This window comes from Phasianus colchicus, chromosome 15 (assembly GCF_987193195.1).
Source record: "Phasianus colchicus chromosome 15, bPhaCol1.hap1.1, whole genome shotgun sequence".
In the NCBI taxonomy this organism is placed as follows: domain Eukaryota; kingdom Metazoa; phylum Chordata; class Aves; order Galliformes; family Phasianidae; genus Phasianus; species Phasianus colchicus.
Window position 1 is genome coordinate 13,025,922 of NC_143450.1, and position 17,755 is coordinate 13,043,676.

Genomic DNA, 17,755 nt, shown 5'->3' on the forward strand with positions numbered 1-17,755 from the left:
AAATCCAAACATGGAGAGAGAAAATGGCATGCCAAGGTCAGATGGGGAAAGCATTGCAGGGATAGAAATTAAGCTGAGATTTCCCAAGTTCCAACTGTCCCTAGTCAAATATACAAATGGCTAATCAGCACATTCTTTGCAACCTGCTGACGTGTTTGAAAATCTGTGCATATTTTTTTCTCCCCTTAAAAAGCTTGTGCCATTCATTGTTAAGCTCTGGAAACACTCCATACTAAAGTTATCAAGTCTGTCATCTCCTCAACATTGTGAAACCAGCCTCCTCACTATCCTCTCCACCAGGCAGAGAGTGGAATAGGAGACAGAAGTAAGGGAGTCATTCTGCCAATATGCTCAACTACGTATTACATTTGTTAGGCCATATGGCTTTCTGTTCATCCCTAATGAACATTAGGTAGCGCTTCAAATTGGATAACGTATTAAGAAGCAGAAACTGAGAAATCACACCCACTTGTCTCTGCAGCTTTCCTGTAGCACATCAAAGCTCTTCCCTGCTGGCAGCCATGGTCCTACACACACACAAACCACTGAAGAATTCATGGCATGACAAAGTGGACACAGGAATCAACACTGGCTGGATTGTTCCCGTTTCCAGCAATTTAAAGTGGCAGGGTTTTATTATTTGATAAGCTGCGCTCCTATTATGCAAGAAGATGTTCATTCATTGGAGTGAGGTCCATTGTAAATGACATGGAAGAATTTTTTTTTTTTCCTCTACAAAAAACCTTGCAACCCAAATGCAGGGAATAAATCATGCAGTCCCTGGGGAGATGATTTGCCTCAAACAATCAGGCTCCCTAGGATCGCCAGTCAGAAGCAGTTAGCATACGACTGCTGCTGCTGTGTGCCTGCTCCAGAAGAATACTCCCTGTTGCTTTGGGAGATAAAGAGCTGCACCAGATGGCAAATAATAAGAAATGGAGTGCTGAAAAGCTGACTGAAGATCTGATGAGTGGATGATATTTTATTTCTTTGAGTTATTATTATTATTTTTTTTAATACAGTTTTATGCTTTTCAAAGAAACTGCATTCTTCAATGTCCTTCCCAGGATGGAGGAGATCCACTTCCTTAGACAGGATCTGGAATTTCCTATCCATTGCTAATCACTGCTAATTTTCTTAGCTTAAAATTGGGCAAATGAATGGCCACCATTTCAGTGATGTCCATCTTCATTTTACTGATTTAATCACAAGTGAGCTTCCAGCTGTACAAGCTAGATAATGACAGATGTCTGAGATATTATAAAACCTCCCTTCTCCTTTCCCTCAAAATTATTCCTGTAAGTGGCTTCAGAAGAGGAACCATTTCCTGTCATTTGTATTTATTTTCAGCTTAATACAAATTCATGTAAAAAACTAAGACGACACTAACCTGTACAGTGTGCCTTTCTGTGCTGGGATGAACTACTGAACCACGGTCTTAAAAATGCAGGTAAATCCAATGCACATTGGGTAACATTTGTGCCTGAACATCTGAACCCAGTGGGAACTTAACTTACTAATTCTGAGTCACGAGGAAATCAATATTTCAATTGAGGTTGTTTTTTGTTGCTGCTGTTTTTTTCTCTTGCTTCTCTTCTTGGGTAGAAATGTGTCAGTTTTGGAACACTTTTTTTCCCTGACAGAAAAATAAAGTTAGTGATGAAGAGAATGTCTTCATAAAAGTTCTCATGGAAGGATCAATAATATCCAAAACCTCCTGGTATCTCCCATCCCAAGACTTGGGCTAACATCACCACCATCATATTGAAAATAAGACAGCCAAACTTGAAGTTTCATTAATACTGTGTTTCTATTACCCAGAGTTCAGTTTCAAGTGCAAGCACCATCATTTCTTTTATGATTTGTTTCTAAACTGTTTGCTTTGTCTCCCTCTCCTCCCTTCCCCTTTTCCCCAAAGATGGTTTAAGAGATTTTATTTATAATGAAACATTACTCAATGTCATGTTAAGCTTTCATCCAATCACATTGGTAACGTTTTAAGCTAGGTTTCCCATCCCAGTTACTGCACTACATTGATCTGTGTGAACCAAATATATTGCTTTAGTATTGCTCTCTCTCAATTCCCTGCAGAAAAGCTTCACATTTTAAAACCATTTCCTATGGCCTCAGGAAAGTAATGGATTTATAATAGTCTGAGTACGAGTGCACACAATCATTTAATAAGCATATAACTATAAGCACGACTCATGAAGATGGTAGGTTCTGAAGCTACGTGCTGACATGTATGCTACCTGCAATGGGAAATGGAAGAAGAGAACTATAATCACATACAGCTCATGCAGCAAAAAAACAGCCTTTTCTCTTGCCGTGATTGTTGTCAGATGGATACTGGACTTCTCTATAGCTCTGAGTTAAATAAGACTGTTCCCTCTCCCATTTTTAAAGCAAAACAACTGTCATCCACAGAACTCCACAGTGACAATATCATGCAACCCCAAGAGCCCCTGAACTGTGAGACAAGGTCCTTTTATTTTCACTGCTCCTTGTCTGGATGCAAATAACCCATCTGAAGCTCTCTGCTCTGCCTCATCTGTCTGCCAGGCACATCCCTGTAACTACCAAAGGCATCCACATCAGGAGGCAAGTCAACAAAAACAGCTAAGAGCACTACAGGGACACCCCCAAATCGTTCTCTAGTGATGTTCTGCTCACCTCATTGACTACAACAGGTAGCTTAGAGCAGTTGCACTCTTTACAGCAATTCCTTAGAGTAAAGTGATTTAGACACAGGGATTTGGAAGCAACAGCTCAATCCATTTACCATAGTTCACCCCAAGCCAATATCCTTACTGAGCTCAACTCTACAAGAACATCACTGCCCTGCAAATGCTCCAGTACCAGAAACCACGTATCAGTAGTCAACAAGGGAGTCCTCTGGGAAAAGGCAAGCAGATCTACACCATTCAAGACAAATGTCTTGTCCACAGTGGCAGAGATGCATTTGACAGAAGTTCAGGTCCATTAGAGGATGATCAGAAGAGCATGGCAGAGGGAAAAGGAAAAGAAATCCACAGAGTGAACAACAAATCTATATGTGGCACCAAGGAATCTGGCAGCAGGGTGGAAGATAACTCTTAGACATGTTGAGCAGCAGATGTTTGGATGTGCTTCAGTTTATGCTAGTGTGGAAATCTCACTCAAGCATTTAGGTCTGGCTTCAATGCTCGAGTCAACAGAGCTCTAATCCAAATTACTTCTCAACAGAGCCAGAAAAACATGCAACTTCAGCTGATCTCAGAGATGGCCTGTGAAAACAGCAGCAACTGAGCTATGTTTATGGCAATTTATCTACTCCTGACCTTGCCCAGAATTAATCTGAATGTAAGGAAGTCCGTATTTAGGAAAAAAAAAGAAAAAAAAAAGAAAATGAAAAAAAAAAAGAGAGAGATTGGATGTAAAAGGTACTGACACTCCTTGAGACACACAGTCTCCTCCCAGAAAAAAAAATAAAATAAAAAAAAGGAATTAGAGAAATTTTAGCTGCCAAACCTGCACAGCAAAATCCCAGCAGTTTCTGAGCAACGTCCAGGAGAAATCTCACAAAGTGGGTGGGCAGTCATTTGTCAAAAAGTCCCATGGAAAGATTTATAAACTTGACTAAAAACATGGCAATTTTTCTTTGCACTCTTTTCTGGGTCTTTTTTTTTTTTTTTTTTTTACATTTTCCAAGTAGAATAGGCAAACCTCCAAACTGAATGTTTCTTCATTTAAATTTCCCTAGAGCAAGGGAATCATGAGACTCCTCCTTGATAAAAAAATCCAGCTCCTTCAGTGGTAACAATTCTTCTGCACATCTTGGTTTGAGATCCAACTGAAATATTTTAAATGTAATAGCACTAAACTTCAAGGATTTGCTCTCAGTTGGCAATGAAGGATTATGTTCCTTGGTTAATTCATTCATAACAACAGTATGTCTGAAACAGGAACAGAGAGAAGCACAATCACTTATGGCAGAATTTGGTTGACGTGAGATTCATCTGTGCTTTTTCATTCTTTTACAGTAGGTTACATTGTGGCAGAAGAAAGGAAGGAAGGAAGTGAAAGAGGAAAACAAGGGTTTTTTATATATTCTCATTGAAATATTTTCCAAAGAAAAGTAGTCAACATGTTTCTAAGTAGTTCTTGAAAGAGCAGCAGCTGTATCAGATATCCGCTCCCTCAGCAATGACGTCAGTTTGTTGTTGTTGTTGATTTTCCATCTCCAACTGAATTAGAATTTTCCTGTACTTGCTTTAGCCATCCAGACTTTAACCCTGCCAAGGTTTATATTAAAATCTAGAGGAGGAAGTGTTGCTCCACTCCCTTAGGATTTGATGGGGATTTTGTTTTTGAACCAAACACACTTGGCAAAAAGCTTCAAATTATTTTCTGGTTCCATCATTAGCATTGTGACTCTTCCATCGTAAGCTGAATTTTACCCAGAAGTAGCACTTCCTCCTCTGCTGATGCACTGACACTACAGTGCTTTATCAAAGCAGTTAAAATGATGTGTTCCTGCGTAGGCAATGATAGCACAGGGATAATTTTTAAATGAAGAGCAAGTAATCTGTCATAAATGAAGTTCTCAGTGAATACAAGGAAACATTCATCCTGGATTTCTTTCCTGGGTCTACCACTTGCCTTGGGAAAAGAGGAAAATAGGGAGATTTGTGTTATGGGTCTGGTTCCTATCAAAGGAAGTGGATCAGAAAAGTAAGTCGAGGTGCTGCAATACTTTTCAGTACCGACTTCAATGGGTTTTTCCACACACAAACAAAATGTAAGTCTCTGCTTTGGTGCTTTCCAGACAGCCATTTGGCCAGACATCCAGCAGCCCAGCACAGCATATCTTACCTTGCTTTTATCTCTCTGTGCTTATTTCACCATTTACTTGGTCACACTTTCCAACTAAAACAACAAGGATGGTTGACTACTTCCACGCGTATAAATGTCTCCCAGTTCACAGACAATAAATACATAGATAATGAAGAACTTGTAAACATACCCACTGTGCTAGTATCCATCTTTGACATTACAAGCTGTGTGGCTGGAGCCTCTCCTCTGTGTGCAGCAATGCCATGGCACAGCTGAGTTTGAGTTGCATGAGCCTCATGGGAATACATTTTGCCAATGAGACATGACTGGGGCCTCCCAAAGCCTCTGCCTGGTTTCTGGGTTTTTGCGTGAGCACCTGGTGAATACTACAAAATGTCTCCCAGCACCCAAACCTTTCATCTCGCTCTGCATCGGTTAGTAGCTGGAAAGAGAAGATGGAGATTTTGTCATGGTAGCCAGAGACAGGATTCTGAGCAGCCAAAAGGGCGGATGTTATCTGTGCGAGTGCTGTGCCTCCTAATCCTTTAGCACTTATTTGCAGCTCCCTGGTATCCAATAATTATTGTCTTGGAACCTATCCAAGAGCACTCTGCTGTGAGTAAAATTCAGCTAAACACATTCTGCATAGCACAGTCTCCCTGTTGGATGAACATCACTCGTTGTACCAGGTCTCTGGCAGAAATTCTGAACTCCAAATTCTTGTTCCTAACAAATTCTCTCCAAACTTTGGCTTGAAAATTATCATTCCATCAACCTTCCTGCAGGACAGCTCGTTTGCAAGAATAGGGAAGAGAGGGATTTCAGAAAGGATGCATGAAAATGAGACTCACCTCAGCCTTGATTTCAAAAAGCGTTTAAACACTGGCTTAGAGTTTTCAGGAGGATTTAAACGTGTTTTCAATACTCTCCTGAGCTAGAAGCATCTTATTTCAAAAACTTGTTTGTAAAAACTTTACATTGCCCCTTCTGCAGCTCTTATTGCTCTTCATAACTGCAAGGAAAAGAATGGGAGGAAGTAGGGAACACTGGGACATGGAATTTTATAAAGAAAACATAAATAAATTATGTTGTCCTGTGAAATTAAAAAACACTATTGCTAAATAATAAATAAATACTAAATAATACATTATTTTTTAAAAAAGGTTAACGGCTGATTTCTGTAGGGAAGCCATGAATTAAACATCACGCAAAACAATTAAACTCTGGGAAATAGGATTTCTGATATAGTGGTCAACAATTAAAAATGAATGTGCTACTTCACTCCAGGGAAAAGCAGTAAGATGTCATGCTTTCATGCCATGGGGAACAAACATACCATGCATCTCCAGCTGGAAAGTTCTGCAAAATAGAAAGCAAATACACAATGAGTGGCAGAGACTTAATCTGAGAAACTGTTACACAAAAGATTCAGGCTGCAGTTGCTATTTCTGAAAGAGAAACACCACTGAGAGACACTCACTTCTCCCAGCAGCAACCTTCGAAATTCTCCACCTGCACTTACTTGCAAATACAATTCCTAGCAGCATGGGCATCCTTACAAGAAAATCCTGATTGAGGTCCTCCAACTGTGACAGGTTTGTCTAGAAATTGGTAGCTGGGAGCATAACCAAACCACAGCCTCCACTCGCAGACAATGTCTATGGCTAGAAGACTTCAGCTGTTGCCCAGGAGCAAGTTTAGCTAAACACATGTAAGAGTTCATGCATTTCTTTTCTGCTTTCTCTGAGCAAAATGTATTATAGACAGTATAAAAAGATGCTCTAATGTGAACTTACAGCTTCTGAATGGAAGCTTACTTGCCTACAGCTATTCTCTTTACTTTTTATCCTGTGTTACACCACCCCAGAAAGGTGTGCTTGGGCACCATACATAGTAAAATACAAATAAAACACTGTTGTTTAAACCAAAGCCAAGTATCTTCTGAAACGATCATTAACACTGCTGTATTTTAATTCCTGCTGAAATTATCCAGGAGCGATGTCCTATGCACGAGTTAGTTTTGGTGCCAGCAACTTGAATGCATTGCCTACTACCTGTACCTGAGCTATGAGAAGAGATGATATCCATTACTGTTTGCCTTCCCATGCCCATTGCTTAGGGAATACTGTGAATTGTTTACCACGGCCAACGTGTATTGGAACAGATGGTAAATATCTCAGTTCCTGCCAACAAGAGTCAAGAGACGCCACTAAAATCCATTTAGAATAGGGGAAAATAATTAAGGAAGTACCTACCTGAGAATTTACGTAGGTCTGTTGCGGTGAAATCTGTTGGCTAATAGGTAGTATCAAAGTGCTTGTACTGAAAGGTTCATCAGAAATCTTGTCTCTGCCCCCTGTGTTGTTAGGAAGAACCTCAGATGGGCACTTCTCTTCAGTGATAAACAGGTCCTAGTTTTAATCTGAAAGGAATTTTGTGTGTTATAGGGACAAGTCGAATGGAGATGCTTCATTTTCTATCTGTTATATATCAGTGATGCAAGCTATTATGGAAATTATTTTAGACTTGGCAGAGTTTTCCAGAGAGAAGCAATCAAGACATAAATGCTCACAATGGCTTGGATCACAGAGCCATTTTTTTCGGTTCAGGCAACATCATTTCTTTTCCCTCTCTACTCTGTAGAGCTGCATGGTTATTGAATGCAGACCAGTGACTGAAAAGCAGGTCATCGCTTTGCAGCGCATCCACTGGAGATGCCAAGAAACTTTTCCAAGATCTTTCACATAGCCATTGCTTGTGGCTTGATTAGAGTGAGTCACAAGGTTGTACAGAGCTGGCACCCATAAAACGTTAAACTTTCATATGAGGCACTGTGAATAGTATATCCAAATGCATACTGAGAGTTTGTTCTCTCTAGGATAATCTGAAATTCTTTAGCTCTCATCTCCCACCAGTTCTTGCTACTGCATTATTTTCATGCTGTAAGATGGTTGTAGGGAACACACCCTGTCCTGTCTTGTCATGGTATGATACTTGTCTTTTATTTCCCTAGATGGCAACAGAGGGAGAAAAACATCAATAAAATCTCCTTGTTGAATTCACAGGAAAAGTTTGCATTTGTAGGATTACATGTGGAACCTATTTAGAAAAAAGGACTGGAGAGAGTAGAAAAAAGACTGTGAAAGGAACCATTCTCATGACATTATGTTCCACGACCCTGAAATACAACTAAATATTTGGAACAACATCAGTTTAAGCTATAGAGCACGGGTCTGGTAGGGACAAACTGAAACCCAGGAGTTCTGCCCTTCTGTTTCCATTGAAGAGCAGATGGATTTCACTACATCCTGGCAGTGAAGAAGAAAGCCCTACAGATCCCGTATATTTTGTCAGTGAATAATTTGTACAAGATAGCTATGATGCAGAAATAGGTCTTGTATGTTCTTATCCTTTGATAAATACACAACAACTTGTTCACTGGCCCAAATCCTATATCAAAGCTCAGGCAGGATCTAAATTCTTGTCCCAGCCTTCAGTATTACACTTAACAGTACAGGCCATATTTCTTAACTCATTATAATACACAAAAGTTATTCATCACTTCATTGGAAAAATGATTGAGTGGATTTTGAGTGGACCGGTAGATTTTCATGCCCATTTTTAGGACTAGATTTAGTGCCTTGAGAGAGAGTAGATGTAACATTTTTGTCTAGTCATTCAGTATCCTGTTTTCTCTTGAACTGAATCCAGCATCTTACATACTCATCCTGTGACTAACAATGAGAGATTGGACAATTTTTGCATCCCTTGTCCAATTCTTCATTCATACTGCTTTCCTGCACAGTGTAGATACACCTATTGTTACACAAAGTAGAACTGAAGCCTGGGGCAGTCACTGGCATCATTACCATTTTCAGTGAGAGCCTTGGTGGGCTAGGGAAAATGAGCTTCCCATGAGATCACAACTTGGGCCAACAGCACTTTGCAGTCACATAGAACTTCCTGGAAATGAGTTTGAGCAACCCACTCTCAAAGCTGTGCTTTTTACAAGCTGAATTGGACCAGTGCACCTTCAGAACAATCTCCTTTCTGCTGTTCTTTCAAAACAGGAAATTATTCTGTAATTGAAATGAGATCAGAAGACTACTGTCATAGTGTCATGGGAATTTATGAGATTCTCTGTTTTGAAATGCAGAGACTGTGTAACAAGCTTGACATTGTTCAGGTGAGTGTGTGCACGTGTCTGTGTGTTGGTGTGCGTGGAGGTCAAGATCTTCAGCATGCCTTGCAAAAATTCAAAAGAAGCATGACACAAGAAAATGAAACTTGGTAGGAAGTGAAGTGCGTGTGGTCCTCACATCTATTTCCATTAATAAAAGTGTTTGGAATCGTGTTAAAGTGAGTTTAGCAAACTGCACTTTTCACAGGAACTGTGCTTAGTGCCCTGCACCAGGTGAGCTGTGCTCTTCCCTCTGGCACTTCTGCCAGTGCTTCCTTCAGAGCCATTTCCAAGCACAACTAGCATTCCTTTCTCTTCATAATAGGAACTGCATGAAACAAAATACTTCAACACTATTTTGCAGCCGGCCAAAGGCTCAGAGGAGCCTAAAATGTTATTTTATGTTAGAGTCTTACTGAAAAAAATCTACAACCTTTTCTATCTTTTATCCTATCCCAAGCACTGATGCTGGAAGTCACAGAAGTTCTAATACAGACATCTATCAGCAAGGCCAGCAAGGTAATGGGAATCCCATACAAACATTCAAGCTCATGAAATCGCAAAACCACTTCCTCTGGGTTCGCTGGAGCCCAACATATACAAAGGTTCTGAAGAACATTATTCTCCTCAGCGTTCATGTAATGAAATCAGATAATCATTTATCCTTTTATAAAGTTCAGGTAATTTTCAGGTCACACAGAAAACAGCTCTTGATGTTGAAGGCAAGAAAATGAACTCCACTCTTAACTTGATCCACCCTTGCACTGTTACAGCAGGAGATGTGCCGTACATCAGCGAGGTTTTAAAACTGGAGACATTGAGTCATCAGCTGGCACAGTTGTTACAAACAAGGTGTTAGGCAAAACACCTGGAAGAACAGTTCTTCAGCTGGTCACCTACCTACACAGACCACAGCTGCTGATTCTCCCCTCCTCGCTTACACTCATAAGCACTGCAAGCATCTCCAGTGTTCAAACAACGTGATAACGTGTGAACATTTCTCCTTACAACTCCAATTAAAGCCAATCACGCTAACAGAACAGACAGAATTATCTGAGGATGGATATCTGATGCCCAAGTCTGTATGACCATGTTTTCGAAGTCAAGATGTTCATGTGACGATTTTAGCTCTAAATGTCACAATTACACAGCTCTGCACAAGTTCCAAACCATTTGCTAAGTGCAGCTAGATTTATTACCTTCAATTACCTCCTTCCATTGCTACTGCACCTTTACAATCAAAAGATAGCAATCTCTTATTTGCAGGTCTTTTCTCCCCATTATTTTAAAAATGACCATATGTAGCTTATTCCAAACTCAGTTGTTCTCTCTTTTTCTATCTGAAAAAAATATATATTTACCTAACTTAAATAAATAAGTTCATATATAGGCTAACGTGAATATTACTCTAGATACAAATGTGCTGTGAACCTATTTACACTTCTCTATCTTGACTGTATATGAAAGAGGGTAGGAACTGTGAGAATAAACAGAAGATTAATAGAAGGGGCTAAAAAAAAAGGAGACTGGATGAGAAAGAGTTGTTTCCTCCCGTGTCCAAAAGTTCTATGACTGTTTCTCAGCCCACATAGAGAGAGATTCCTGATAGAGGCTGCAAATGCATTTAACTCCAAGTAACAGTGAGCCTGCTTTTCTGGATAACTATGTTTAATGGAATATTAACAGCAATATAAATACCATGTTATGGGTCTGCAATTGAAGCTCATTTGGAGCCCTATCCTATCTACTTTTCTTTTGGTATAAGCCTGCAACAGAGCCTGCCAAATTAAACAAAAGCTCAATGCAGCAGCTTCATGCAAAGGTACCCGAGAGCACGTGGCTAAAACCAGTCCTTCAGTTCTACGTGCAGCTTTTCAACAGTGCTTTGCAGCACTCTTTCTGAAAGACATAAATAAGGAAAGCAAAGAGGTGATGGAGTAGGAAACACTTGGTCACAATGTCAGTCATTTCTCCCCCTGTCTCTGCACTCTCTACAGATTTTAAAGGTCAGGAGGATACAGAACAATGCCCATGTCCAAAGAAGAATTATCAAGGAAGGTTAAAAAACTTTTCTCCCCAATGAACTTGAGGAATTTTCTTCCCTTTTCTTCACAGAGCACTGAGCTGTCTGGGTTACGTGGGACTGAGTACTTTGTGGTTAACATTTGCTGTGATTGGTTGAGCCGCTGTATAAAATGGAAAGTAAAGTTCACCTTTAAGATATATATTTTTAGTAACTGACCCATATGGTGCAAACTGCTGTCCAAAATATATTTTTGTTGCATTTAAAGGCTTTAAGAAAAGTTTTTCCCTTTAAAAATTTTTACTTGAAGTGATAACCAATATTTTGTAAGTGCAGGGCAACACCATTCTTCTTACCTCCTAGCAGGAGGAAACCTTAAAATCAGAGAGATGCCTTTTTCCTCCTCCCTTATCACCACACACATTTTCTCTGTATTTTAATATTGATCTTCATTTCTCTATTCATCGCAGAGGAAAACTTCTGGCAACTCAAACATATGCATTCTGAAGAGATTATTATAATAGAAAACATCATCAGACAAAAGACATTAACCAGAAGGTTTCCACTTCCACAAATAGGAAAATGGAATCAAACTACTGAAAACTGACTTTCCTTATGCAGATGCATACATCAACAAAGACAACAAGGCTCTGAACTGATTTGGGTTCGCACTGTAAGCATAAATAAAGCAAAAACAACAGAGGAAGGCATGCTGGTCACAGTAAACATGATGCTGCTACTGCTTGGACACAAACCAGAGGGCCAATGCTGCACACTCTGGTGAGCCAAAGCGATGGTGTGTACACAGGAGATGACAAACACCTCCCAGAGGTTTGGTGATAGAGTGATGCTCACCCATACACACTCCAGGGTCCCATAACCCAATAGCAACCCTTATAGCCCCTGTTGCCTGTCTTCCATCAGCAGAGAAGGACGTGGGGTTTCCAGTAGCATGGGCCTAGCATAGAAACATAAGGACACCTTAAAAGGGTCTCCCTTACCACTAAGCTAAGAGGAGACAGACCTGCCCTAAGTCACCATGAGGTGTTCATGCAACTGTTCTTAGAGCCTCCATAAACGTTCCTACCACTTACTTCCCTTTGAACCTCACTAACAGGGAAAGCTGATTACTGCCTTGTCCTCACAGCAGCTTCACATTGCACCTCTCTGTTGCAGAAGCTGTGCTAAAACTGTTCAGAAGCTGCGTGTTGCTTAAGAGATGCATTTTGGCTGCTCCTATTCTAGCATTTATATCTCTGTTACCCAGCAGGCACATTGTACTCAGGTCTGCACAGTCCTGCGTTCTGCCTTCCTACTAAGCTATCAGCCCCAAACTGCAGCTGCACTGTACCTGTTTGGACTGAAATTAATCCAAATCTCCCGCACGTCAGTGTGGGGGCAGAATTGCCTTTGCTCAGCAGGCTGCAAATGCACTCTTCAGTCACTCAAAGCTCTGCCTACAGCCAGCTCTAATTTTACTCTGTTTTGTTTATGCTAGAGTGGCTGGGCTGGTATTTTTTTCCTTCCTTCCACTTAATCTACCTTTGTCTTTCTAATAACATCTTCTAATAATATCTTCCATCCTCATTTATTTATAGCTACTGCCCTTTTGTTCAGGTGTTACTACTGAAAGCGATCTAAAATTGAGTACAATTACTGTGGAGGTGCTGGGGGTAAGTCACTTATTTGTAGGTTAAGTTTTACATTTGAAATACTATTGAGATAGATGGATTTTTCTGTGTTGTTCCTGCTCCTAGTCACACTGCAGTCTGGATGGGAAAGGAATTCAGTGAGGACTGTAGTGTGGGTGTGTACCAGCATTTCTTCCTGAAAGCTTATGATCTCAGAGGAAAAGTGGCTGATAGGATGTCTTTATTTGCCTGGCAGGTGGCACTTAGCAAAGGGAATTGCACTGGATATGCTTGGTCCTTTCAAGCTCCAGCTGAAGGAAACTAACGGTCAACAAAAAGCACAGGGAAAAATCCATTCTGAAGATGCTTCAACGTGCCATCTCAATTTGCAAACAATTCTGGCTTAGTTCCTTTCTTCTGAAGCAACAGTTCTCCTCGGGAGTTGCTACAGCGTGACAGAACAAAGAGCATCCTGCAACTTGGCAAGTGGTTCTGCCAGCAGAGGTCAGTGAAGGAGATGGTTTTGCCACACACTGTGGCGAGTTGTGTAACCGAGGTGCCGATACTCAGCGTGTCACCATGCCAGACCACCAGCACTACAAATGAGAGCAAGGCAAAGCCGTATCCTACAGAGGACTGAAGGAAACCCTACGCCTACTGCTCTAGCAAGGACAGACACATCTAGGAACTTCACTTTGGTCTCACATCCAGGCTGGAAGTTAGCTTCTTCCTTCTCCTGGCACTGTGCTACACGTTTACCTTACAAGTGTAAAAGAGAGAACATGAGGAATGCCATGAGAACAGTAGTTTCTCCTGTCTGAAACACAAACTGTAGTGAAAATGAAATTCAACATTTGCTTCAGCAGATCTTGAGTGCTTCCAGAGCTGTGTACGCTCTCCAAGCTCTACCTCCACTATCTTTTCTGTTGGAACATTCTTATTATTTTCCCCTCTGATACCAAATTCCTACTACTGGACATTTTTGGATTTTACTGCCCATGAAGTAAGCATTTGATCCTTAAGTAGGACACGGAAATCAGCAGCAAAACTGAGTGAAAGAAGTCATTTTGCTTCATCTGTTTAATTTCAGCATGAAATATTTGGAATGAAATTAAGACATTTCTTGCACTCTGAACGTGCAAGAATGTCTGCAGGCTACTAAAAAAAAAAAAAAAGTTTTTACATAAAGATACTTAATTATTGCATAGCAGCTTCATGTCTGCCAAGGTCAGTCAGTATTATGCAACATCCTTCTACAGTTTTGGCACTGGATGTAGTAAAAAAGAGTCCAGATTCCCACTTGAGGAATCTTGGACTTATGTTAACACAAGCATTCAATTTCCTCTCAAAAATCAGTTATCAAAATAGCCCTGGCAGTGGGTTACACTAAATTCATTCTATGTATTCTATGTGTATGTAAAGTACATAAGAAATTAAAAATAAAATTAAAATAAAAAAAAGCAAAACAATGGTGCTGTAGATTGCCTGTGGATGCTAAAGAGAAAACAGTGAAAAGCCAAGGAGGAACAAGGAACAAACAAGCTGGCAGCATAAAGGAGGTCTCAGCACCTGGGGAACTCAACAGTACATAGAATTTAACAGGAAAGGGGGGAAAAACAAGAAGAAAAATCAACTTGAAAATCACAGGAATACGATGGGCTGCCAAATTTCTAGTGAGAAGTGGCAAAGGAATTCCAACTTTGCTATACAGTTTGAGCCAAGTTAGCAAGGAGCCCATCAAGTAATTGCTATGGCTGCAGATAGATGCTGTGAGGAAAGAATTAGACATCTTTAGCTCGGCTTCAGGGAAAGAAGAGCTTCTGTCACTATTATTAGGAAAAGAACCAAACCAGGCAAATACTTTTGTATGGATTCTACTACAGCTGGCTGTGAGCAGCTACAGGAGATACTACCAGGATATGGTCATCATGCAGTAAGAAGCACAGGGCTCAGTTTGTAATGATGCAGGAGCTCAGGATCTGCTGCTGGGCTGCTGTGGCTCTTCATGCCTGCTTTCCTGTTCTCCCTCAGGTCTCTGTTCTGTTCCTGTTCTGAGCCCATCTGTGGCAGAGGATTGCCACAAGCTCCAGCAGTGTAGATCAGAGACAGCTGGAGAAGGCTCCTTAGAGCCCTCCTCACACTGATGACAGCCACCACACACCCACCAGCACTCTGTATCTTTCCCTTCCCAGTTCATCTCCTCCCCCTTCACTCCAAGTCACACCTAAGCAAGCGTTTTGTTTTCACTTACGAGATGGATCCTTCCTTTCCCCATTTCTATGATTTTCATTCTGACAAAATGACATTTCTGACAAGCAAACCTTCCTCTTCCCCCACCTCCCCTTGTTCTGTGGATGTTTTCTTCGCCAGTGAATCTAACATAATGTACCATTTGGGTTTGAGAGGCTGGCGTGACTCCTGGAGACAGAATGTGCTGCTGGGAACAGAGGGGTGGGGGTGACAGAGAGGATCAGAGAAGGCTCCATACTGCTGGGAATTACTCATCAGGAGGGCGGCAACATGGAAGCCTGGAACATTCATGTCCTTAACAGGCATCTCAGACACATGGCTGTCAGTACTCCATGGAGTCACTGCATCTGGGCACGTGATGACAAGAGGACAAAGTTCTGTTGAGATCACACAGGTACTGTGGATGTGTCTACCAGGCTCTCTGAAGATCCCTGCACATAATTAGCAGGTAGGGCAGGTAGGAACAACGCAAACTACTAGCTGGAGAGGGATTGCTCTTCCCCTTAGAATACGCCTCCCTAAGAAGAATAGCCATGTTTTGGAGGTCAAAAAAGTAAGGGGGGAAAATTCAATATATATATATATATATATATTTTTTTTTTTTTAAATACACCCCCTCCTTCCTACTGAGTCACATGGAATAGCATGTACAACACGCTTGAAACTGCAATCAAACTCCCAAAACAACTATTCTACCTGAGCCCGGGAGAAAAGTGGTTAGTTTTCTTTGGTTTGATCTGTTGTTGTTAGTTTTTGTCTGTTCTTGTTTTCTTCCAGATCTTAATTCCACTTGGTTTTTTTTCCTTGTTGAGAGAAAAGCACCCTCAGCCTTCCCATAGAACTTATACATTTTAGATTTTTAGATTGTATTCCTGGGCTTTGAGTCTTTCAAATTCACTAGGGTTAGAAATGCTCTCCCCCTACCTGATGCAAAATCTACTGCTCTCACATAATCCTGCAGGTCTCCAATTGATATATTGAAACACAAATTGAAATATTTGTGATGAAATCACAGGACTCAGCACTGAAAAAATGCAGAAAACGTTCTCCATTTTCTTAGAGCATCAAAAAGAAAAGCAACAACAACAAAAACCCACCAAATAAGAGCAATGCTGGCTTACCACCAGCCAAGTATTAGGCATAACAAGAATAATAGGATAATAGCAGCACTCTCTGGGACAACACAAGTTGTTTGATGATCACAATCTGATCCCTTTATGGAAGTTTCTTAGTGAGCAATACTATTTTCAACTCTCTTGGCATCTTCCTGAATGTAGCCCTGTCTATAAGACTTAGCACTTCTGCTGTAGAGTTTCTCAATATTCCTCCTTTTTTATTTTTTTCCAGCTAGCTTACAATGAACACTGAGTGAAATCCTGAAAGGATGTGTAGGATGAAGCTTTAAAAAAAATCAAATATTAGCATGTTAAGACTTCACAGACTGTACTCCAGTAGCACCAGCCCGTAGGATTGCTACCAGTTCCTAATATCAACCCAACAATTGTTTTGCTACTGTCTCCTGTCTGGAAATAACAAAGGATTTTCTAGTTGAAGCGTAAACCTTGAGAGCAATACATCCAGTACTGAATGCAATGGGAATGCTCTGTCCCTTCATGTCTGCACAGGCAAATGAAGCTGTGAATCTGCTGTGTGCCTCTCCAGAACTGGACTGAAGGATGCTGAGCAGGGACGTGTACAACATTTTAATGGAGGTAATAAAAAGTACAGTGACATTTTCCTGACAGCTTTGCAAAAGAGGAAGAAGAGCTTAATCTTCACTTGGATGGCTTCCGAGAGATTTAGCTTCAGCCCAAGGCCGTTTGTTTCATTAAAAGCAAAGAAAACAATTAACAGTGTTGGCCAGAACACTGCTACAGAATCCAACAGAAGATTTTCCTCTTCTTATCACGAGAGAATAAACAAACAGACAGATGTAAAAAATAAAAAGAGGGGAGGGTTTAAGCCAATTTTTAAATATATGTATGCTGCAGCTTAATTCTTGTGCATGACAATGGGAAAATCCTAAGAGAAATGAATGGCCTGGCCTTTGTCTCCAGGTCCCTGAACAATGCTCTGTGAGACTGCAGAAGAGCCCGGGTGGCTCTGACACTTCCTTCATTACACACTGCAAAAGCAAATAGATGTTGTATAAACTAGAAGCTCGTGGGCATGAGTGGCAGATTTTCACATGGGACACATACATGTTTGGTTTGCTCAGAACAAATAAATTTCCCATTTCACTTGAAAAAAAATATTCTAACTGTAGGAAATTTCACCCCAGAACACTCCGGTAATTACTTGCAAAATTCAATTCTCCGCTCTTGGATGTTCAAGAGGGTGATGAGAAGAAGAGTGTGGAACTCCGGCTACCTCCTAATATTGCTATCAATCTTGAAAATACCTGAAGCATCCAATTTTTCTGCCTTTTGTGTATTAATATTCAATGTCAAATCCAAAGATTGCTGAAAAACAAGACGTGACTAAAACTTGAAAAGATGGGTGCTCAGTTGGAGAGCAGGCCAAGGGAAGCCCGGATGTGAATAGCGCTTGGTTTTGTGCTGGAAGGTAAAACAAAATTCTGAAACCTCAGAAAAAATAAAATCTCCTCTTCCCCTCCTTCTGTTGTTTCAAAGATATATTGATGTAATGCAATTTGAAGGCTGAACAACAGCTCTGTTCTTGTACCAAGAGTTTGGTTCCTTCACTTTGAGCCGGCCCCAAACTGCACAAATGAAAGAGAGAAAACAAAAAGAATTAAAAAAAAAAGATTTTCTACACTAATTTGTCCAGGGTTTGGTTCATTTCAGACAGAAAAGGGTGACAGCTTCTCCCTGCGTGCCTTATACCTGTATCTCT

At 40.6% G+C, this 17,755-nt stretch overlaps 1 long non-coding RNA gene across 1 annotated transcript in view; it reads right to left on the reverse strand.

The window, feature by feature from the left end:
* Positions 1 to 1,068: 1,068 nt before the first annotated feature.
* The window catches only part of LOC116231914 (uncharacterized), a 48,747-nt gene continuing 32,060 nt past the window's right edge, over positions 1,069 to 17,755 (reverse strand). The window contains exons 2-6 of the long non-coding RNA XR_004167565.2: positions 7,071 to 7,237; positions 6,152 to 6,174; positions 5,667 to 5,827; positions 5,006 to 5,257; positions 1,069 to 3,935 (exon numbers count right to left, since the gene is read on the reverse strand). This is a non-coding gene — a long non-coding RNA (uncharacterized LOC116231914). The remainder of the gene's footprint in view (positions 3,936 to 5,005; positions 5,258 to 5,666; positions 5,828 to 6,151; positions 6,175 to 7,070; positions 7,238 to 17,755) is intronic.